The sequence below is a fragment of the Temnothorax americanus genome, unplaced genomic scaffold, assembly GCF_048541705.1.
Source record: "Temnothorax americanus isolate GAGA-0224 unplaced genomic scaffold, ASM4854170v1 Scaffold14, whole genome shotgun sequence".
NCBI classification, from domain to species: domain Eukaryota; kingdom Metazoa; phylum Arthropoda; class Insecta; order Hymenoptera; family Formicidae; genus Temnothorax; species Temnothorax americanus.
The window spans coordinates 350,586-374,580 of record NW_027509275.1 but is presented as its reverse complement, the minus strand read 5'-3'; the positions used below and the strand labels follow the sequence as shown (position 1 = coordinate 374,580).

The 23,995-nt window shown below is 46.6% G+C and overlaps 1 long non-coding RNA gene across 2 annotated transcripts in view; it reads right to left on the bottom strand.

The window, feature by feature from the left end:
* LOC143894610 (uncharacterized) overlaps positions 1-23,995 on the bottom strand; it is a 279,902-nt gene that overhangs the window by 217,611 nt on the left and 38,296 nt on the right. For both annotated transcript variants that reach the window (XR_013256131.1, XR_013256130.1), the window contains exon 3: positions 17,588-17,624. This is a non-coding gene — a long non-coding RNA (uncharacterized LOC143894610). The remainder of the gene's footprint in view (positions 1-17,587; positions 17,625-23,995) is intronic.

The window sequence follows — 23,995 nt, the reverse complement described above, 5'->3', positions numbered from 1 at the left end:
GGTCAAGAGTGAGGTTCAGGAAGTGGAACTGGACGATACGGGAGAGAATAGCTGGAGGTTGTAGATGGAGTAGGTTGGCCGAACTGGTAGTCAGCTGCTGTCAGTCCAGTCCATCCGTCCGTCCGTTCGGGGTCCGTTCCAGCCAGACACGAACCCCACTGCCTTTCGAGGTCGGAGGTGGATACACGCTTTTCTACTTAGCGAAGGGGCACCCCCAAGGGGGTTGAAGGCCGAGACCCACCCTAATTACGTCCGAGAGACCGGACAAAGCGCGACTCGTGTATGTGTGCGCGCGAGCGCCCGGTCGAAGGAGCACGGAGGTGGAGGAAAAGGAGGTCGGAGACGACGGAGGGAGATGAGGGGATGGTTATGTCCGGAGCCAGGCGTTCAGTTCCGGTTCCCACCTCTTGTCCGTCGGGCTACTGCCCTCTGGCAGTCGACACGGTGTACTACAAAGTTTGGCGGACTGAATAAACTTGGCGGCCGACCCTCGGACAACTTGGAAAAACCAGACAACACGATGTGAAAAGGCACGGACCGGAAATAAAGGAGCGGGCGGACAAGGTGGTGTACTCGCGGTTATCCTGACGTCAATGCGACGCCCTTGTGTGAAAGAGACATTATGTCTACTTGCACATATTACTATTAAGTATGAAAAACATATTAAACGTGTATACATTGCGCGAGAAATATTGTGGAATTCACTTTGTCAAATTTTATAAAACGTAGTGTAAAAGTATCTGTAGAAAAAAGTTATGAAGATCTTGTATGACTTAATTATAAATCTTTCGTTAATTTAAGACTGATTTGTCTCTTAACAAAAAGTGGATTATATAAACTATTAAAAAAGATAGCATAAATAAGTTTAAAAAATAAATTTTGTTATGTTCAAATAATGGTTTAACTTAAGATCATAATCACATAGCGCATCTAGAAATGTTATTATCGAATTATTAGTAAAAATACCCTCATTGTGTTCCTCAGCGTTTCCACAGACAAAAGACAGAAGGATGAACAATAATCCTGGTAATATATGTATAGCGAAGGGAGATCTACGTTTCTTTTCCTGCACAAGCTACTCAAATCATTGTTCCGGCGCTTGAGCCGTATCAAATCCGAAAGACATCAAGGTACGAAGGCAACATCCACGCGTGTCCGTGGCAGTCGCTCGACGGAACTTTGCGGATCGTGTGCCGTGGTGAGCACAGCAGCGCCTCTTGCAGCAAGACAAGAACTCGGATGGAGGCGGAGTTCGAGGTACGGCCTTCTCGCGTACGCTCCTCCCATAAGCTCGCAAGCTGCCGGGGCAGGCAACACAGTTGAACGGCACCTATATGGATCTTGGAAGCTTGGACCCGGGCCAACCTAGCGCAACCTGATGGCAAGTGCCGTGAACGTGCCACGGCACCTATTCCATTGCCTGGAGTCGAGGCCTGTGGATCTGTCCTGTCGCTCGGGTTGTCTGACACTATGTCGTTCTCGTTCTCTCACGTGCCCTCGCGTGCCCTCACGCCACGAAATCAAGGAAAGTATTACGTGAATTCACACTTGCACGCACCGTGCACTTCACGCCTAATTATGTCCCTGACGACGTACGCGCGACGTCTCTCGGACACGGTTGTGGTTTTTCAAAACGTAATAGACTCGAGGTTGAAAGGAATAACAGTAATGATACATGTAATAGTAATAGTAATGAATACATTTCAATTACTACGTTGTGGATTTCTGACGTATACAAGTATCCATATGATTCTTTTACTACGAATCAGTCAAGAATGTTTCTAGCATATATAAATATAAATAAATGGTAAATAAAATCTTTAAGTTTAAGATTATCCGATTTAAATTACATATTGGATAGCGATATCAAATAATCTTGTTATTTTCGCTTTTACCACGACTTATAAAACAACATGTATCGATATTCGATCAATGGCATGAAAAGAGCAAGTTTCTCGTTGCACCGGCCGCGGCCCTATCGACGATGAGAAATAGGCTATCTTTTAAATCGTTTTAGAGCCCTGTAGCCGGAGGAAGTGAAGATCAATAAAACAGTGAGAGAAAAAGAACAATTTGAGGGTGGCTCCGGTTTCACAGCGACGGTGCACGTTTGATGGGCAAGGGAGGCGCGGAGGGTGCGAGAGGGTAGCGAAAGAAGGGTGGCTGAATGGTGTGGCGCGCAAGGTGGGTGGAGATGGCGCGACATTTCATTCAATTTAAATGAAACTCGTATTAACGATGTGAAATCAGTGAATTCAATTAGGCGAGCTTTATTAATACAACATGATTAATTAAACAATAGAGCGCGATAGAGAAGGGGGGACGAAATAAGAACGGGGAACGAGCAAAGGGTTACCCCAAGAGAGCGCGGCAGATGTTCGTGGCGTCAACCGAATTATTAAATATCGTAAGTTTGCACGTCTGTCGCGCGCGCGCGAACAAGCTTCAGTAAATACAGATCTTTCCACTATCACCGGCGAATTTGAACTTCCGCGTATTTATATCGAGCTGGCTGAGCATACGGTGTAAGCGAAAATTTCCTATTTTGTTTTACACATTTGACGGGAGAGAGCAGATGTAAGGATCGTTATTACACGTCAAACAATTCCAGAGAGGGAATACATCTATTTACTTGGGATTGTAAGAGGTGTTTATAAGTGGAACGGCATCTCTCTTTGTTCTCGCCGACGTTAGAGACAGGTACGTATATATATATACCTTCAGTTGCCTGAACTAAAACGACACGGGTGAATTTAACCGAAAAATCACCATCTGAAAAATGAGCCTCTCCAAACTCGACCATGACCGTGGACCTAAGAGAATAACTCACGGATTCTATTTCATGCTACGAAAGCAGAACATGAAAGAGCTAAGGGCGGCGGTTTGCTTACGTTGAGATTGAGTCGGATTAAACGTGAGGAAGGGGGACGCACAAATAAAAAAATAAAAAAAATCTCGCTCTCTCCACTAATTTCTCTTTAACTAGCTAGAAGGCTTAAGTCACTTAAATTGTGGCGGATTCGTGGGCGCGTTATCGCGACTTTTAACTAAAATATCTCATTCCCTGTAGCTCTTCATATCGAGTCGGGCATACAAGCCGCGGCGTTCTAAGGTTTAGACGAACTTTTTCAATGAAGATTATTCCGAAGTCCGCTAACTACTCAGCGCTCTCTTGAGGGTTTGCGCCAACTTTTTTCATTCGCCTAACTTTCCCGAGAGTCTGCGCCGACGAAGGAGAAAGAGTAGATTGGCGAGCACGGAAACAGAAACATGGAGACGGCTACATGTTCCGTTTACTGCCACCTTAAACCTGTTACGGCTACGTCATCTTGGAGCCCACAATGCACATAAAAAGAGATGTTTTAATAACGATATTTAAGCGTAGAGAGAGAGAGTCAAAACGTCCGCGTGCTCCATTTTTTTCGGAAATAATGTTTAAAATTTAAATCAAATTACTATAGGGATATCAAAAAAATATGACATTACGTTATAAATTCAAATATTAAACGAAATACGATTACGGCTGAATAAATAATATCACGCCTGTGTAAAATGATAAAATTCTCGCTTATAAATTAATCTTCATTTACGTTATTATATTACGGTAGCAGCAATGTGCTTTTCATGTCGCTACAGCTCGGTCGTCTCTCTATCGAATAGTCGACGACACGGTCTCATCCCGAGAAGGCGAGAAGGGCCCACGCGATTTATCGCTCGTTAGCCTTCAGAGCGAGACCAGTCGACCAGTCTCACCACCACCGTTCGATTCGTGCATAATGACTGTAAGAGGTATGCGGCGTATTCAGGCGTCAAAATCCGCAGCCTTACGTTGCCTCGTAATTGGTCCGTCATTCTTCGACCCGTCAAAATACACAGTGGGTATAAAGGAAGAGGGAGCTGCTGCTGTCGATTCTCGGCGAAGGACCTGATTAGCGACCCATGGATCCCTCGGACATCCACGTAAGTCTCCAAGTCATGGAGGCGCGAACTTGGTGGGGGCAAAGAACGAGCGAGGGAAGAGAGAGAAAGGGGAGAATGGAAAGAAGGCGAGGGACTCGTCGATCCGAGCACCTGACATTCATGACTCGAAACATCGTTTGACGTTCATTCAGGGCAACTTTTCGAGGCAGCCTGTTTTCAGCGCGCGTATCGAATAAAGTCCCCACAATGGCCCGTGATGCAGGCAGCGTAGATAATTGAACGTTTCAGTGGCTGCCTGCCACGAGTAATAACGGTACAGGGTACGTGCATACATCTGATTGCGAGAGATCGACCGCTTGTGGTTGTGGTGTGTAAGGAGGGAAAACGTGGCTGGCATTAAGGACGCGCTGACTTTAAACCTCCGCACGCAAGTCCTCCCATCGAGGAAGTGTCTTCATTATCCGTTGACAAGCTCGTCGACTATGAATAGAGGCGTGGAACACGGACTTTGTCCGTGAACGAGGTACGACAAAGCGCGAAAACGCGATTGTACCAATATTGTTATGCACTCGTCTGTCGGTGTGATGTGAGCTGCGCATAATACTTCTTTGAAAAATATTTTTCCGCTTGTGCCGCAACGTTGTAAGAGCGCGGTGAAGAATCGGCCGCTTAAAAATATACCTCCGCGCATATCCCCGTATACGATGATTAATTACGACCGCGATTATTAACCGCGTCGCATCCGCCAATACTGTCGACGGCACTCGTGCAGCTGGATTTCCGACAACGACAGCTTCAGTTAGCAAAGGCGCACTAACGCGTAACGCATTTCGAATATTGGCAATCAGGACGTCGCATTTAATTTTGGAACCCCCTCGCTACAAGAAACGACAAACGTTTTGATCAAACATTTGGCAAACACTCGTCGCACGGGCTCGAGTTCAGCTCTCCCGCGCTCGTCTGAACCGAAACAACTCTGTCGCTTCCACAAACAACCGCCGAAGCAGGACGAACCGATGATGGAGGGAGATGGACGATCAGTTGTTTTGCTACTGTCTGCGCAGCGAAGTTCGCTGGGCTGCATATCTCGGGGCGTTTGCTTCGTCAACCTCTTCAACGTACTTTCCTTCAGTTTCGGTTCTCTTCCCGGGCATAATGTATCTTCTTAATATCCACTAATATACATATTAACATTAATATCGCAATTATAAATTATACTTTTCTTTTTTCTCGCCCACTTGTAACATGATACAAAAAAATTAATCGATTTAACCAAATTTGTAATTATGAGCTCTTGTTTTTTCTATTAATGTTGCGCGACCGTAATATAAAAAAAATTATTCCCTACGAGCAATTACGTTGTTCTTGGGCAGTTGCAAATATATACGCGCGTATATAACGCACGTCTCAGACACGATGATGTTAAGAAGAATACACGCTGCCATGACTTGATGCGGGCTGGCAATAAAGCGACATGCCGTTGTTACCGTAACTATTAATTAGCAGCCAGCTACAACGCCGTCGTGCCGTCGCTCACGGGATCCGTTTCAACGTATATAAAGGTCGGAACATATCGCGCAGCCTAAATGGAAACGTCACGATGATCGTGTAAGTGGCTTGTCTAACATTTTGATTAACACGTCGGTTGCCGGCAAAACGAAGGCAGAAAGCTGCAAAACGCGAAAGGGGTCCCTCCCCTCGCCTTCCTCGTTCTTTATGGTGCGCGTACAGACGTAGGTTGGTATTAGCTTGTCGAGAAGAAGGCGGCTGTCACTCAGCCAGGCCAGGTATCCCGAAAGACCGTCTGGCTGTGTCAGGAGGTAGATACACGTGAGGCTAGGGCATGTGAATCGATCTGTTAAAGAACATGTTTACACGCTACCGCCTCTCACTCCTACCAGGTTTCGGCCAATCTCCCTCCCTCCCCCCCGCGATCCCATCTCTCGCGCGATTCTAATAATTTATCCATTGCCAAATCGGTCCACAGTTACGTTGCCGACAATTTTATCTCTAGTATTATTTAGTCTCGCACGCACATTACACAGTCTTTCTCTTGAACATTATTCCGCGATCTCGTGCGCTTCTCATGCATTCTTGAGGATGGTAGAAAATTTTCTCGGTGGGGTCTATACTACAGAACCGAGTGACGCACACTCGACAAATGGTCGTTTGCCTATATATCCAAGGCGGGCTCTTATTCCCGGTGCTGGGCCAAATAAGCACAGTTTACAGTCGAGGGTCGTGGGGTTCATGACGTTACTTATGCAATGTAACTCAACTCGGCTAGGCTCGGCTCTCGGTTAGACTCGATTCGGCGCGGCGCGGGAGAAGCCGTGAGGCAGGCGGGAGACGGTGGAGAGTATGCCCGTCGAATTCATGCCCTCTTAGAATACAACCCTTGTGCGGAAGGGTCGCGGGGAACCCTTATATTACTTACGTAGACCCGGATCAGGACCACTCGGCCCCTTTTATGTATGAAACCCCTGCGTATAATACTCTCGCTAGCGAGAGGCATCGCGCTCGTCGGGGGTGGATTCGAGTTGGATCATGGTCACCGACAGTCTTCTCAAATTACCCATCGTTTAGAACTCGTTTCTCGGTGAGTGCAAATGCATACAAATATATATGCTGATCGTACTCCGGTAGGGACGTCTGTATACAGGGCTCGTTTGACTGCACATCGAATGATATTTATCGGATTATATCGAACGCCAATCTGGAGAGATCCGATTCGTGTTATTAATTTTGTCCGCAAAAGTCGTTTTGCGAAAACGATTTCTAATGAAAGGCCATGTTATCGCGCGATACAGCCAAAATTGCAGGAGGATCTATCGATCGATATTAACTTCACCTCAGAAATTGTCGTATATTTCCTTAGTCTATTATCCAATCGCGCGCGCGCAGGTATAGTTTGAGAAATATATAAATATAGCGATTGTATCTTTTTATCGATTATGTTTCAAGAATTGCTTTTAAACTAATTATTATACGACATTATAACTTCTATGGTCTATGATATCAATTATACCTTTCGGGAAAAAAATCGGGCAACGTCTCGTTGACAGCTGCCTTATTCTTCAGGCTCATCTCCCCCGTGTCACAGAAGAGAGCAACTGGGACAAAGCGTTGACGTGAGAGGAAAGAGAGTGGCGGCGGCGGGCGGGCCGCGAAGAAGTGGCGGTGGAAAACGGCTTCTTTGACAAATTCGATTCGCGTGTCACGGCACGCGGAACACGGCGAGAGCCGGAAAACTGCGAGGGTGTTCCACTCTCGCAGTCGCTAAATCAGCTAAATGGCTGGCAGAACCAGCGGGGATTGGGAACCTGTGTAACGCGAGGTGTGACAGGCGTGGCTGACGCCATCGGTAAAATCTTGAATATTTGATGCCGCGCGTCACGCGGCTGCCGCACTGACGACTACGACGAACGCCAACGAGATATTGAGAGCCGCGAGAATTTCAAGCGTCGTGCAGAAAATCAAGTCTCATCGCCCTTCCTCTAAGAGGAATCGAGTGTAGGAATACCGGATTGTCTGGCCCGTCACCTCTTATCTTCGTTACCCGTCATCGCTCTTCGTTCCGCGAGAATTATTCAACGACTTTAATGCTGCGCATACACTGCAAGCGCAACTGAATTGATATTTCCTTGCGCCATTCATCCATCTAGGTATTAATTATTTCCATTATTTCCGTATGCGTCGTACGTAGCGATTTAATTATAGAAATTATGTACATCGCCGACGATCGTCGTTAACTAAAAAAAAATATTCATCTACAGCTTCGAGTATCTTTTAGCGTACAGTCTATCCGATTAATTAAGCTATTTCTTCTTCGAGTATACAAATAATTTGCGAAATCGTCACACATTTCGAGCTCATTCGGCTCCTAATAAAGTACGTATGAAATAACATTCGCACACAGAGAAGTCAAATGTTCCTCGCGCACGCGATAATTCGCATTGTACCACGGACTCGATATTATATGAGTCATCTCGGAGGCGAAACGACCAAGGGTGATAACAATCGCGCTAACGTTTTTACGACGTGTGTTCAGGCGTATCCGGCGGGTACGCTGGCGCGCGCGCTGTCGGCGAGAAATGATGATTGAATTAAGCGTCTTAAAACCAGACCAATGCCCATTGACGATCGCGCGACGACCGCGGCGAAACGGCGCAAACAGCCTTTAGTGCCTCGCGGCAAACAGAAAGCTACACATCCCGGAACGTACTCATTCCGGGACTCATCCAATTAATCATTTTACGAGCCATCGACTCTTCCCTCGTTTCGCTGTACAGTTCTACGGCCGCGTACACCGCTGTTGTCCGTTCTGTTGCAAAAAGAGGAGCGCGAAACAGTAAAAAAAAAAAACAAAGAGAGAATAAAAATACAACGCGGTATAATTTTTATCGTTGAATGTTCCGACGCTGGCCGTGACACGTCGAGCGAATTAACAAGCTCTGGCTCGCGATTTCCGACGGTACATCAACAACGCCGTCCCTCTACCCCGTTCCGATGTTAATGCGTATTAATGTCGAGCGTGTAGATATTTCGCTTTACGTGAGTCCGCCGTGTGTAGGTAACAAGCGCATTTATTTATGGATAGCTGGAACGCCCGATGAAACATCAATGTGTCCGCGCGAGAGCAGCGGACGTGGGAGCGACGCGAGTGCAAGAGTGAGAGAGGTTCATAGACGAACTAGCGAGGTAGCAGGAGAAAGAGGATATCAGAAAAAGAGGGGGAGAGAGGGAGAGAGAGTGCGAAGGCCAAAGAGAACAAGGGATGACGATAGAGAAAGAGGATGAATAGGCGCGAAACGAATGTGTTTGTGAAAAGTACGAAATCGTTGGTTGATAATGGGTGCAGTTTATCAGACCTCCCCCTCGCCCGCCCCCTTCCACCTTTTCGTGTCCACAGCCCCTGTACCGCTCTTCCATACCAGCGGCGGCAATAGCGGGTGCTTTCATTGTACACGCGGCCTGCAAACAATAATCATGACACGCGGGATTGCCCGGCAATGACAATGGAATTGATGAAATATCGATTGCGCGCCCGACGACACCGTATAATTGTTTTACAACGACTGCTGCGCCATTCGGCGCCGCTGATAGGACTCTGCGGTGGCTACGTAAAATCGCTCCCGTACGTTTTCCAGGCGGGATATATGCGCGCCTTCATACCCCTTTCAGCGAGCGAACGTTCTCTCTTTTCGTGAAAAAGAGAGGGACGCGGCGCGAATAATTGAAGAGGCTATTTCCAAAACGAGCCGCATCCACTTTTAGCCCAAAAACGAACTCGACACGTCCGCTGGATACGTCGCGTATATATTTTTAGAGACTGCCATATATATCCGCACCGAATTACTTATGATCTTGCGCAATGAGGGACATGAAGGTAAATGGTTAGCTCTAGCGTTGCTTTTCAGTTAATTGCAAATAGACGTTACTTCAACAGGCATTTCATTTCAGGTGTTAAAATGTCACAGAGTATTGTACGATGTTTAATCCCTCGTCTCTAAGATCCCAATGTAAATTTGACGTGAACATTAATCGCACGCAATTACTCGACGTGTCGCGTCGAGGAAACGCTTTCCAAGGTATCAGCGTGTCAGCGGACTGACGCACGGTGCAATAATCCTGAATCTCATAAGCAACCGTGTGTCACACGCAAGCGTATGTTGCGGGAGCGGGGCGGTGTCGGCCCTCTAAGAACAGGTGGTGCCTAAAGGGCGAGGAGATTTGTAGTTTCATTAGGCAGCGGCTGCTGCTTATGACGCCTGGGCCCGGTTGTCTACAACCACTTACATCGCTACTTACCTGCGTCGCGCCGTAAGTAACCTCTCCCCAATTCGACGTGGCGTTGAGCCACTTGCAAGCCCGGCGAGGAAAATGAGCAAGAACTGTGCGTTCAGTTGAGTAAGTGCCATCAAGAGCGAGTTATACGTAACTTAAGCAAATGCGCGGAAATAAAGCCTCCGCGCTAGCTACGTACAGAAGATGGTTTTGCGCGTCGCAGACAAGCACGAAGAAGGGTTACAACCGACACATCGTCGATCATAACAATCCTTCCGATTTCTAACTCTTTCAATTTATTGCCGTAAGATCAATACGCGAAATTAATATAGAAATTCTGACGAAACGGCTCGATAAAAGTAAGGGGACGACTTCTTGGAAGTTTATATTACAAGTAAGACGGATAGAGCGGAGTCTAGGATCTTGAAAAAGTAGCAGTTTGGAAGTCGACGGTTCCCCAAAGCCACAAGATTGGCTTTCGAAAGCATCCGCATCAAAAAGTTCGCGCAATTGCCTCTCAGAGTCGCGCGCGGGCGCGCAAAGGGAGAGGAAGAGATTCTAAAGAAGTTTCCCAAATTGCGCGACGATCTCGTTGAAACGACGTTCACCGGGCGTGTTCGGACCCACGAGCGGCTCCGTCGAAAACTTTTGACGCCAATGTCACAGTAGGTACGTGTGATGTGTATCCGGCATTCATACATTCGCACGAAAAAGATGCAGATGGTGTTCGCATAATACAAACTCTGAGAGGCAGCTGCGCGGATATATATACGACAGATTCTCGCCGCTCTCTCATCGAATAAGCTCGTCGTTCTATTCCAACGACCGGAAAAGACAAATATATATGTATATATCATTATGTGATAAACATATCTATAGAATAAAAGCATAAAAAAATCTGCAAGTTAAATTTTATTAAAAAAAAAAAAAGCTAACGTTTCCTAAAATTCTATGTCACATTTTATTTACGCGTTGCATGTCAGTCATGCCAATGTTGCATGGTCTGATAAATATCAGAATCGTGGATTACGTTTGCTGGATGGATACACGACTCGTTTCAACGAATAAATTTGACCACACAAGATCGAATACATTTCGCTCGGCTTACACGACATCGAGGCAGATGCTGGAGTAAATTCGACCACGTCACAAGTTTTTTTCAAAACGGATTATTATGTCCGTCTTTCTCCGTCTCTTCTCTTTTTTTTTCCATCGCGTACGTGCCCGAGACTCTGATCCGCGGATCTCACCGAGTAACGTAACCGCGACTCTACGGAGATCGGTGGCAAAACAGCCGCCAGTTACCTCGATCCACCCCGGGGCAACGAGGCGTCGTTTGTGACGTATCGACTTCGCAGAAGTGCCGGACGTGTTCCTGCTCGAAAGCGCCGTAATTACGGGTATCTTTTATAGGCAGGAAAAAGATATTTATACAGCCGACGTGCTGGATGATCGAGGAGGCTCTCTCGCCCCCCCCCCCCCGGGCGATGACGCGACCTTTTCCCTATCAGCCGAGGTGGGATGATCCACGACCGATCCAGCCGGCCACGATTCTAACTTAGCAGTATTTTTCATGTACGGTGTGCTCGGTAAATTAAGCGTCCATTCAACGCCATTCCACACCGAGAATGCTCCTTGCGTTCATGACGTTGTTTGCTTAAAGGCACAATGCTGCTGTTGCGCGATGATAAAGCATCGTTAAAAATAACTGACGCGATCGGAACATATAGCGGAATAACGAAAGCATTATACACCTGTATAGATTGGGTATTCAAAAGCAAGATGTAAATCGAGTTTATAACGAGCGTATCCTAAAATGTGAAAATTATTAATTGGGTGATTATATTGGAGTACGCATTTTGATAAAATTTTCGATCTTTTAAGTTGTATATATTAAACACACTATCATATAAGCGAATATATTCGATCGCAATGATGGCACGTGGAATTTTTGGCGGTTATTTTATAGACGAGAGAGAAGAGCAAAGTCAGGAAGTGATAGAGAGCGCGCGGGGGAAAACGAGTTAATTTCATAGCTGATCACCCCGGGTAATCCAACCGGGGGCGGTGCCGCTGATGCGGAAAACAAAGCTGCAGGGTGCGACGAGTCACCCTACCAAGCTTTTCCGAGTCGTACGTCATAAGTGCTTCCGCGCTAGATTCATCATCTTAGCCGACCGGCTTCCAGCAGGGTTATCCACTTTTTCCACCCTTGTCGACGACAGTAGACGGCACGGTGACGGGGATTATTCTGCTTGAACCGTCCTAAAATCTTCTCTTCTCGAAGAAAAGGATATTTTTCTCGCGTAGGGAAAAAACTCCACGGAATTTTTCTCTTAAAACGGAAAAACCGTTCCCTGTAAGTCACCGTTAATCTCTCCGGCATCTAATAACACGCAGTCCTCGTTACTGCACAAAATCCCATGATTCTAACACTAAAAGCACGAGAGAACCGTACGTTTATTTCCATATCTTCGATGTAAAAACCTGATCGAATCATATTCATACAGACATAGAACTCGTGATACTATTTTATTGCGCACATCGGTTATATAATGCCTTGACATTGTTTCGCGTGTACCAATGCTATCAGTTACGTTGCGTCGACACGATTCAATGTGCATGAACGCTGTGTAAAAACGCGCACGTGCTTTACCCCGGTCTGACCGTTTGTTTTTACGAGCGCGTAAACGAATAACGTTAAGCCGGCGGCGTGCGAAAGTTACGAGGAGAAGCTCGACTCCCGCGAGATATTCAAAACGGGCCCGGAGATAGCGCGGATAGATGCCGAGAAAGAAGGACGTGCGTGGGGTGTGAGTATCGCGTACACACCGCAGGACCCTAATGGTGGCTGCTTACGAGTTGATTTATTTATCGGAGTGGCAATACCCACGGCGAATCCACCCTAAGAGCACGCCAGATTAGCCCGGAGCCCTCGTGTGTATCTTTCTCGCGGCTCTATGGACGCATAATAGACACGCGTGATAGACGAGAGAACGGGAAAGCGTGACACGCGGAATAAAGTATACCCGGGGACACGGAAAAAAGCGGGGCACGATCGTATCCGAATGCATCGTGAGCTAAATCTGGGACTGATGTAGAAATATCCGATTAAAAATCCAGCAGGATGAACGTTTCCTTTAAACTTTAATTTTATTTAAATTTCGCTAAAACTATCTCCTCTAAATTTTGCAAAAAGTATCCGAAAACGATAAACCATCGATGCGACGCAAGTACGTGTACATACGTGACGCGTGATACAGTAATCGGTCTTGGGAACGAGCCGCTTGATATCAGGATCACCTTCCTATAATCTCTGGTAATCTCATAAATAATGCGCGCAACGTGCGCTCCGCTCGTTCGCCATGTTATGAAAAACAAACTCGTTTACGTGCTCGCGCATTAAATCTCTGGGCCTTCGTCGACGAGATCCTCGAGTCTCGTTCGCGTATATACTTCGAATCCGTAAAAATGCTTGTATCGGCTTTATCAGCATTATAACGCGTATCACTCACTCCCCCGAAGAGCTTATCCTGCAATGCACGTCGGCAATGAGCGATCGTAATCGAAATTCCATTTCCTGTCTCGCATTGTGTGAGCTCTAGCCCAGGTGAATCCCGATATGCGTTCAAATAAAATCTAACAATGACCCAGCCGGCCAAACCCATCTCTTTTTTGTTCTCTCCGAAAGAAAAAAAATGGATTTTTTTTGCCGATCCGAACGTACACAAAAGCACGTGTACAATCGTACGCGCGATGCAGAGACGCCAAAACGCGCGAATGACCGCGTCGTCCATATATTCGCGGCTAGACCTCGATTTTCATCCCCTTCGTTGACGGGACCGCTGAAGAGAGCGAGCCGAACCGGGGATGCGCGTGTGAAGGGGGAGGGAAGTGGGTGCCAGATTCGCAATGCGAGCGAATTGACCTCGCGATTTAACGCTATGCGAACGCTCCGGCCAATTATCCGCAGTCTCCCCCCGTTTTTCGGATTTCATGCCTTGCCTATTGTGCGCCCGACCCCTGTGCGGCAGAGAATGCACATCGTGTATTCACCCGACTAAGCGTTCTTGCCCGGTTCGTCGTGCACTCTTGGTGTCGCAGCGCGTGTCGTAACAGGCGTTATACAATCGGACGTCGGTGTTGTCTGGACCGATTTGATTGTCCCTTACGCTTTCAACTCTCTCTCCCACGATATCTTACTGAAATTACGATATCACATGTGTCCGGCGATCGATGATGCCGGCGAGTGAATGGGATCGCCGGATGAATTGGATTAAAATTGGAGATTCATGTATGTCAAAAGAACCGACAAAAGATTAAACGAGAGAGGTATACGAACGTATTGGTAAACTATAGATTAAAATATACAAAGATCTAAATTTTTTAAAACACGTTTTCGCCATCCGGGATCAAATCTGTCGTATCACGTTGCGATAAGGGCATAGAGATTCGACGCGAACCCGACGCTCTAAATTCGAAGACACGTCATGCTTGGCGACTCCGAAGGTGTCAGTCTACTTTCCCGTTCTGCCATTCAGAGCCCAGACGTTCCTCTTTTGCTTGAAAGGACACGCGAGTTCTTGTCCAAATCCTTTCAATACATACATATGTATTATGTACACAAACGAACACGCGGGAGCACCTAAGGGGCGTGCAGGATTTCCTTGTCACAAAAGTTATATGTGCTCGCGAAAGTAGAAGAGAAAAGAAGAGAGAGAAAGAGAGAGACAGGACAAAGAAATCATTTTATTGCGGAATGGCAACACTTAGGCTTACACGAATCTCCTTCGTCTTTTGTACTGTAATAATATTTTTCCCTTCCGCCTGCTAATTTCTGTTGCCTTTCACTTAATAGAGAATACGCTAAGAATAATTTCTCTTAAAATGGAATTTGTATATGTTAACAGAAATGTAGCTCTCCACACTAGAGCTGTACAAATATAGCTACCGCGTGTTTTAATATGATAGTTTTTACTATGCTGTTCGTAAATTATCCGAAACATTTAACGGCTACGAAGTTATAACTAGACGCTTGCTCGCGGCAAAAGTGCAGGTGGAAAAAAGAATGAAAATTTACTACGGCCTCGCTATAAGTGTTATAGAAACAAAATTCTGCCACAACCTCCCGGTATGTTCAACATAGTCGGTATTACGGCCATTTCATTCCGCTAATGCCTCGTGTTGTATCTACCATACATCGCGCTTTTATTCATGAACACGCGAGGTGTAATGCACGGCGGCACACATTCTGCATTCGGAGGCAAAAACATCGATGTTAATGAATAGCGCACGAGAAAAGATAAATCCCGTGAAATCACTATCGCTCGCACACGATAATTAAATATCATCGCCGGATAACAACGTTGGAATCCCGAATCGTGTTCCGCAAATCGTGTGCGCCGAGCGGTTGGGTTTCCGGCTGAAGAGCGGATGTTGAAAATCGCGAGAAACGAGAGCTGGGAAAAAAAAGGCCACTTGCGCGTTCGCTTTTGACAACGCGGATCTCTTCAGGGACCGACGAACCGGGCGCCGCTGTTCGAGGAGAACCCGGAGCGGAGACGAGTTCGGACAGCGGGAAAGCGGAAAAAACGGACAAAACATGGACGTGTCGACGTGTCCTGTCGCATATTTTTCTCGCCGCGCGCGGGTAATCATAAAACTCAAACCGCGCGCGTTATATATGTATAAAACTGAAGCGGCGCACTTTTCCGACCGGTGTACATTCGAGTCCTCGCTTTGAATACAGCGCCCGGAGAACGGCAATAAAGAGTTTTGACAAACGGGCTAGACGCGCGAGCGAGCGAGCGCGACGCCGGGCGTCGCGTCGCCACCGCCACCCACCACGGTACACAACGTACGTGACGTCGCATCGGTGTGTGCACTGCAGATCGCGCGCGGCTATGTGCGCCGCCTGGCTTTTTCATTCGGCCGGAAAAACGAATGAACGTCGGCCGTGACGACAAACGGCGGGTACACGTCGAGTACATGAATACACGAGCGGCCGTTTATACATTTCGCTCTCCGACTATATTGCAACTGGCATATTCCGGCGTGTTTTTGCGAGATCGTCTTCGAGAGGAAAATCGCGTAATCGCTTGGAGATCGGCGTGTGATCGAGGCAATTAGCATCGAGTTCGTCATTTTCTTTTTAACGATCATTCTTTGAAGTCCAAAAAGCTATCGCTCGAATTATACTAAAAATAACAAAATTTAACGAGATTTAAATTTATAAATAAACACGTTCCATGTAAAAGCACGGTCCACTTTTTACAGTGTACGCTCTAATTCACGCCGTTAAATAATTTTTTGAAAGAGAAAAATATCGCGCTGCTGACTTTTGTAATTGTTTCCATTTATCGTCGGCACGAGTCACGCCAATGCGCTCTCCGCATGCTCTTTTTTCATATTGTTGGGAAAAACAAATGAACGTCAGCGACAAACGGCGGGTGCACGTCGTCTACATGAATACACGCGCGCGAACGTTTATAGAACTCTTGCTACCATTTCGTCCTCTGACTAGCACGAATTATGAGTACAGCCAAAATAAAACAAATTAAAAAAAAAAGTCGCATTGATAAATTAAGTAAACTTTCGTCTAATTTTGAGTATCTGTGCGCGATTCGACTCCAGACTCATCGTTCGGCATTCGTCATGTCGGAAAAATCATCAACGCGTACAGGCGTTTTTAATGCCCGTCGAATTTCCATCGACGGAACAATTACTGCATCTGTGATGAAATTTTTGCCATCCCGGCATCAATATACAGGTTTAGCCGAGTGACGACACGTTGTATCACACGAGTAGACACACGCACGCGTCCGTATACATGTATGTATCCACACAGGCCCAGCCGTCTCCTCTCATCATCCGGCGTGGCCGATGGCACTTCACCCCGCACGCCGGAATCATCCAACGATGAAGCACTCGATTACTGCATTAACAATGCTACTAATTCAGCAGTGTCCCGCCGAAGCCCCTCGTGCGCGCCCACTCGGGATCCTCTCTCTCTCTCTCTCTCTCTCTCTCTCTCTCTCTCTCTCTCTCTCTCTCTCTCTCTCTCTCTCTCTCTCTCTCTCTCTCTCTCTCTCTCTCTCTCTCTCTCTCTCTCTCTCTCTCTCTCTCTCTCTCTCTTTTTCACTCGATTCAACTGGCTCGAATTGGAATCGATATCATATCGTTGCTACATCCGTCCGGCCTCGGTCACGAGTGTGTGTACACGGCTTTCGGCGTGGCTGCCGACACTCGTTTTCCGCCGGGCCGTTAAAACGGTTAAAACGACCGCACGACCGATACGTCATTCCGCGATGTTCACGACCGTCGGGCGCGCCGAACATGATCGTCGGCCAATCGTAATCGCTGACTCCCGATTTTCACCCGTGGTAATGAAAGCGTATCGTTCGCTACCGCACGTTCAATCATCGCATTTATTCGATATACCTACGTTGAGCGCTTTCGTATATTGCGCGATATGTACGTGTCTTTCATCATTCGAGATGTATCGCTCAATTCTGATCTTATGCGTCTAGTCGTGTAGCTAGATATTCAACTACGCGGATTTAACTACGGATAGATAGTAAAATTGTTTTCCGCCTAATTCCAAATTCTAACAAGCTTGGAAATTCTCAATTAATAAGAAATTTATGAGCAAAGGTTAATAAATTATATTCTAGTTACGTGTGGCTCGCTAATAAATTATATTGTATAAAGAGAATTAAGGTAACGACCGATTCAATTTCGAAATGCATATTCCCTTCGTCTTTTGCCAACCTTCAATTAACAATAATCGGGAATAAAAAATTGGTCTTAATATTTCATGCAGGGTAACTGCGTGCGAGCTAACTAGCACTTCGTTTAAAGGACTTATTAGAGGACTTACCAATCGGCGGCTGTTCTTTATGTATATTCCGCTCCATCTGAAAATAATCAATTTATTTTAGTCGCCGTAATTAAAGAAATTTCTAAGATTTTTTTATACAACTTATTTTGACCCCGTACTTTTTAAGGCTACAACAGTTTTTAATACTAATCAAGTATTATACTAAAATATCATACCAAACCAAGTATTATGTTAAACTTGATTTTTTTAAATTGCGCGCCGCGAATCATTATTCTCTGTTGACTCGACGGCACCTTTTGCGCGAATAAATGCGGGAATACTAATACAATTGTGGTGAAAGGCGAGTCGACGCTCTTTTTCAGTCACGTCGTAAACCTGCGTATGCGCGGTATCATATACGTGTTACGGGCGCACGGTCGAATCGGAGATACATCAATTTCCGCAGGTATCTCTTTGGATGCAACGACGCGCGCAACGCACGCGTGGTGCAAGATTTTACGTCGATATAAACACGGTTGGCGATAGTCGACAAGAGAAACGCGATCCTATGGCTGCTGTGGGTCGAGCGGCGCGGCGCAGCGCGTTCCCCACCGTCGAGGCAATGAATACGAATAGGTTTCGAGATACGATCTCTCTCGGGATACGCGCGGCACGCGGGAGGGGTTAAATTAAATGATTTGCATAAGTAGGTGGGTGTCGACACCGGCAAACATTGACAAACGCGTGTGCCGCAGCACATGCTTTCTCGCTTCCTCGCGCACCGTCCCGCTACGTCTCGCTTTATCCGCCGTCCGAGAGGGGGAGATCTCTCTGTACGAAGTTATAAGAATATATTATTACGAGTAAAATGAAAGCCATGCCCCGAGCCTCGAGCCACACGTTGTAAAGCAGTCGCCAGATAAGAGCGTCGAATGCACACAGGGCGACACAGGGGCGACACGTGTCGAACGGAGAGTGTGGGTCACTGATACAGCCGTTCGCAATTATGCTACACACGTCATTGCGAAAGCCGCTCTCAATCGGGACGTTACTCTTTCGAATTTCGCTGCCCTCTTCTCCGCTCGCTTAAAAAGTAAATCTTGAATCAGTTCATTCGAGTTCGATTCGGCATCAATTTCCGCCAAAATCCTGAACAATCTGAAAAATCGATCCGCGACGAGGTGACAGAAAAGACGTATCTTTTCGGGTCCCCAAACGATCTCTCAGAGCGTAACCTACGCCTCTCTCGATCACTCCTCGAGCGTGGTATGTTTGCCGTTGTTGCGACAACGGCGTCACGTGCCAATTCGCATTATTACTATTTGTCGAAGAGAGTATCGCGAACGGCGGAGAACGGACGCGGTGGGTCGAGCTCGACCCTTCGTGGGAAAAGCCAACGCAAACAAAATAAAATAGAGATAGATAAAGGCGCGCGCGAATATCGTATAGGAGACCCCCTTCTCGTAACTTCCCTTGTATCTAATCCCGGATTGACTCGTGTCACTTATTAATATTTTATGCAAACACCATGATTTACGGCCGCGCGCGGAGATATTACCCCCGCCGCCGCCAACCCTCTTTCCTCTTAGAAAACCGATAACCGCAGACGCGACAATGGCCTTATCTCCCTGTATCGTCGTGACGAATGACATTTGCGTCTTGATTACGGGCGATATCCACATTTATGAGTTCGTTCGCACGGAATTATTAATTTCCATCGCTCGGATGTGGCGAAACACTGTTTCGCTCTTTACAGACTAATCTTGCCGGTTTTTTTAAGGAATTCACAACCATGGCACACAGTTCTAAATAATTTTCCCTACGCGAGATTGAAATGTTCTGAGAAATTCGATGATTTTAAATTCCTTCTTTAACGCGACGGAAAGTAGCTCCATTCCGCGGTACGCTACCATTTACGTCTTGAGATCGAAGAATTTTATTCGCTGTTATCGCAATATCGGCAACCATTTTCTGTATGCTTTCCCTCTCGTTCCCGTTCTTCCCACCCCAACTCGCATAGCGAAATCACCGGTATAGGACGCTGATGGGCACGGGGCGGTTGAAAAAGGCGAAATCTGCAAGCCAAAACGAATCAGAGTAATCCTCCGCGCGTTCTCGAAAAGCACCCTCCCTTCCTCCCTCTCGCTTCAGTGGTTTGGCTACGGTGAGGGCGGAATACACCCTACATCCGGAAAAAAGCCCACGACGGTCGATGAGCATTTCGTAAATGGATCTCTTTCTCTCTCTTTCTTTCTCTCTTCGCGTCTTCTGCTTGTCGCAGTAGCGGATAATTTTTCAAGACCTAAAGTTAACAATTTTCCAAGTGTCTAGCGTGACAAAATAAAGAGAAAGAGAAAACAAGGTGCCTTCTTTTATTCTTTACATAAATGTATAATTTAAATAACACTCGAAATTTTATAAATACTTCTCGACATTAATATATGATTCCTTAAAATCGATGGAAACCAAAAGCGTAAATCTTTATTTCTCGTATTGAGACCTAATCTAATTAACTAATTGTATTGAGAAAGTTTCGAGGTTTTTCATATTATCGTTAAAACAGCATTAAGTTTTGTTAGACTACACGCAAAACCGTCCCTGGCTACTCATCCTCTTTTCTTTTACCCTCCAACCTATTCCTGGCCGCGTGAAGGCAGACGCATCGCCACGGTGGTAAAGGCGGTTCACCGGGTTCACCACCGACCGCCCCTTCCGTTCCTTCCGAAGGAGCCACGCGAAAGTCTCTTCTCCTCGTCGTCGTTCTCTCTTCTCTGACTACCCCATTGACTACGCTATCCTGCCATCTCGTCTCGTCCAACCCCGTCGCCGTTGTCCTTCTAGAAGCCCTCGTCGTTTTAAATTGCTGATGAGCATTTTTAGATTGGTTACGTTAAGTGAATTGGTACATAGACGCTCTTGTGTTCTCCCGATAAAAGTCTTTAATGAATCCCGAAGGAAGATGGCCTCGCCGCGACGACGAAAGTATTGCTACCGTCGTATTGTCGCCGTGTGCTGACTAGCGTTACACATACATACACACATACATATGTATATGCAGTGATGCTTTCGCGTGCAAGAATACAATGTTACGAACTTATCGAGATATCTTCTTGCAACTTTCGCGAAATGTTGTGTATGTCGAGAATTAATTGCCCGAAACGCACGCGAGGATTCGTAGCGGACACGAATAAATAGAGATACGCGTAAATTAATTAAACAACTTCCGATGTTTGTAAAATCAGCTTTGCGAGTCGCAACTCATTATACTTATATCATAAGCTCGACACGTATACCGTATATATTAATTACAGAAATATTAGTAAAAACTGCTGGCAGGAAACATGGTGATCGCGCAATCTTAGTCATGTTATCATAATGAAAAGCAATCTCAGACATTTAAATAAGAACAGGTCGTAATCTGTTAGACACATCGATGTCCTTGGGAAAATCGTCGACCGTCGACGAGCACGACTTTTCCTGAGAACATCGAAACGAGGGAACCCAGGCCCGGTTAAAGCCACCGAGCACACGTAAATAAATACCAACACGAACCGGGAAAAAGATAGCGGCGAGTTAATTAAAGCCCCTCCCCGGCATTAGAGTCAAATCGAGAGAGATTCGTCGCCTGTGTCCCTTCCTCTCCTCCTCCTCCTCCTCCTCTTCTTCCTTCTCCGCTTTCCCTTCGTCGTACCCTCGGTCATACGGTTTTTCTTCCCGTACGAACGAGCGAAAGGGCGCAGACAGAGAGAAAATCGCCGCAGGATGGGAGGAGAAGAGAGGGACAAACGGGCGGAGGTCTGCCTTCTGGCTTCATCCGATAAAGGGAACGGGTAGTCGGCCGAATCCGTCCGGGTCCCGGCAACAACAATAATGTCGTCGTCAGTTCGTTAAGCGCTTCTTTCAGGCGACCTGCTCTCACCTCACCTCCGCGAGCCCGAAGAGATAACTAACGTCCTGCCAACTGCGAGGACGACGTCGACAACGACGGCCACCTACACTCGTTACATCCTGGCCGACATGTATGAGCCAACCGAACGCTCGCTTGCGTGCGTGACTTTGTCACTTAAGATAATATCGAGCCGCGGAGCCATTTATCACTTTTCGATTCCCATATAAGAACTCCCAGCAGAGATACGCAACGGCGATCGCCGCGACGCATCTCGTTCTCTTCGATGACTTTATCAATCATATATATCAATATCTCAAATTTTTAATAAATTACGCGTCACAAAAAACAGAATAATTTCGGAAAATTTAAACAAAAGATGCAATTTTTATACAAATATTAATGTAAATAATGCATCGAGCATTTTGTAAGAGTAATAAAATATCAAAAATATTAATATTCATGTCGCTTGATCGTGCATGACCGTGTTTGTCATTATGCCAAACCGGTAGCTTCGGTATCGATATTGAGGAGATCGTCGACGTATAATCGATACCAATATCAGATCTCGGGATAATACTTTAACATGGCTATGCTAATTCATCAATTTATTAAAGTCCGTAATTAATAATATTTCATTTATGATTCATAGCGGGGCAGTCTCGTTCAGCTGTCGATAAGACCTCTAATAAATGCACCGGATAAGTATCGTTATTGGAAATCTGCGGCCGTCGTTCGTCGTTGTCGTGAGTGGCACGTGTGTGGTTTTACTCCGTCAATCTCACGACCGATCGAGCTTAGTTGATTGATTGCTGACGTATGATGAGTCACCACGATTACCGTACAACGCCGCGAGCCAAGCAAAAGCGTCGTCTGGCGACGACGATAAGGCATATTGTTCGTCGTACCGAGTGACTTTTCGCTAAACCGACGCATCCTTACCATCGCCTTCATTTTACGCGTTAACAAGCGTTTACGTTACAATCTACATCGCCGCGACATCTGCGACGTATACTTGCTCGTGGCGCTTTACTGGTATAGCGAGAGAGAGAGAGAGAGAGAGAGAGAGAGAGAGAGAGAGAGAGAGAGAGAGAGAGAGAGAGAGAGAGAGAGAGAGAGAGAGCTGTCTCCGTTTTCGGCGACGACAATATTCGAGAGATTCGCTGTTCCGGCGGTTCCAACTCGAATAATCGTGTCGACGGTATTATACAGGCGATGTATTATTCGGTAACACGGTAAAGCGCAACGCGCGTGTCTCGTTAACAAAGCCGGCTCTCGATAGATTCCCGCAACAGATGCGAGACGATGTCAAACGGAGCGTGCACGCGCCGGGGGTCAGACCCGAGTGATTGACATATTTTCCATGGCGGAATCCATTCGTGTCCGCCGTTGCGTCGTCGCGAGACGTGTGCGATTCGGATGTGTCGCTCCTGTAAATCTTGATTCTCGATTCTACCCTATATGCACCCAGAAGAGAACTTCGCTGACTGATTCCGTCTCAATGATCGCGAGATTTCGTCCTTGCGCTTGCAGGCTAAATTGGAAAGGCGTCCCTCCACTTGGACGTAATCCCGCGATCTGACGGGATCACGGCTAATCCGCATAACAGTATTTTACGTCTCGCTCGGCGCTGGCAAAACGCCGGGCGAGGTGTATGCGTGAACCATGCCGATTTGATCGGCTGCCCCCCTCGTCCGACGTGTTGCCGTGAATTTTTGTTCTTTCGAGATTACCCGTACATATCCCCTTTATACGCGCGCACAATGCAATCTCTTAGAAATCGAATGCCATAATAAATTTATACGAGTCAGCAGAGTCAGCTTTAAGAAGATAACATACAACCGGGGATAGGGCTCGGCACGGCTCGCTCGTTCACTCGCGCTATGACTCGCGAATTCAAACTCACGTCCCTGGACGGATGGCTTTCAGCCTCAGTCAGAGAGGTATCGCCAGGACGTCCCGGGAGGATGGTAGTTGATCATAAATGACAGATGGACCGAGTTGGCTGCTATATGCGTACGTGTATGTGCGAAGCCATAGACGAAACCTCACATCACGAAAATAAAAACTGTCATGTAACAAGTTAGCGCTCGGCTATGACAAAGAGCAACGACAGAAAAGGGAGAAAAAGAGAAAGAGAGAAAAAGAGAGAGAGAGAGAGGAGAAAAAAGAGAGAAAGAGAGAAAGAGACAGTCGTAGAGATATGTAGTTAGACCGAAGGAGTGAGATCGTGTCGTGCGAGTAACGGAGATGATAACGACGTGATGGGCAGTGTCGAGTTTTGTGACATGACAGCAAATATACAACGCTTGGCAGCTGTATACGCGCGCGCTTAAGCGGATCTCTCTGTTGAGATTTGAAACGTAACACCCATTGCGGAACACAACGCTTCGCAGTGTAGTACGGTGCCGATTCCACTCGTCCCTTTCTCTTACCCCCCTCATCGCGAATAGTCAGGTTCTAAACTTAACACGAGCGAGCTTCCAACCCCTTTCCCGTACATCCCCCCTTGTCCTTAAATTCTCCTCGGCTCCCGCGACTCTATCGCGCTCCCTTGTACATCTCGGCCTACGAAACGGGGC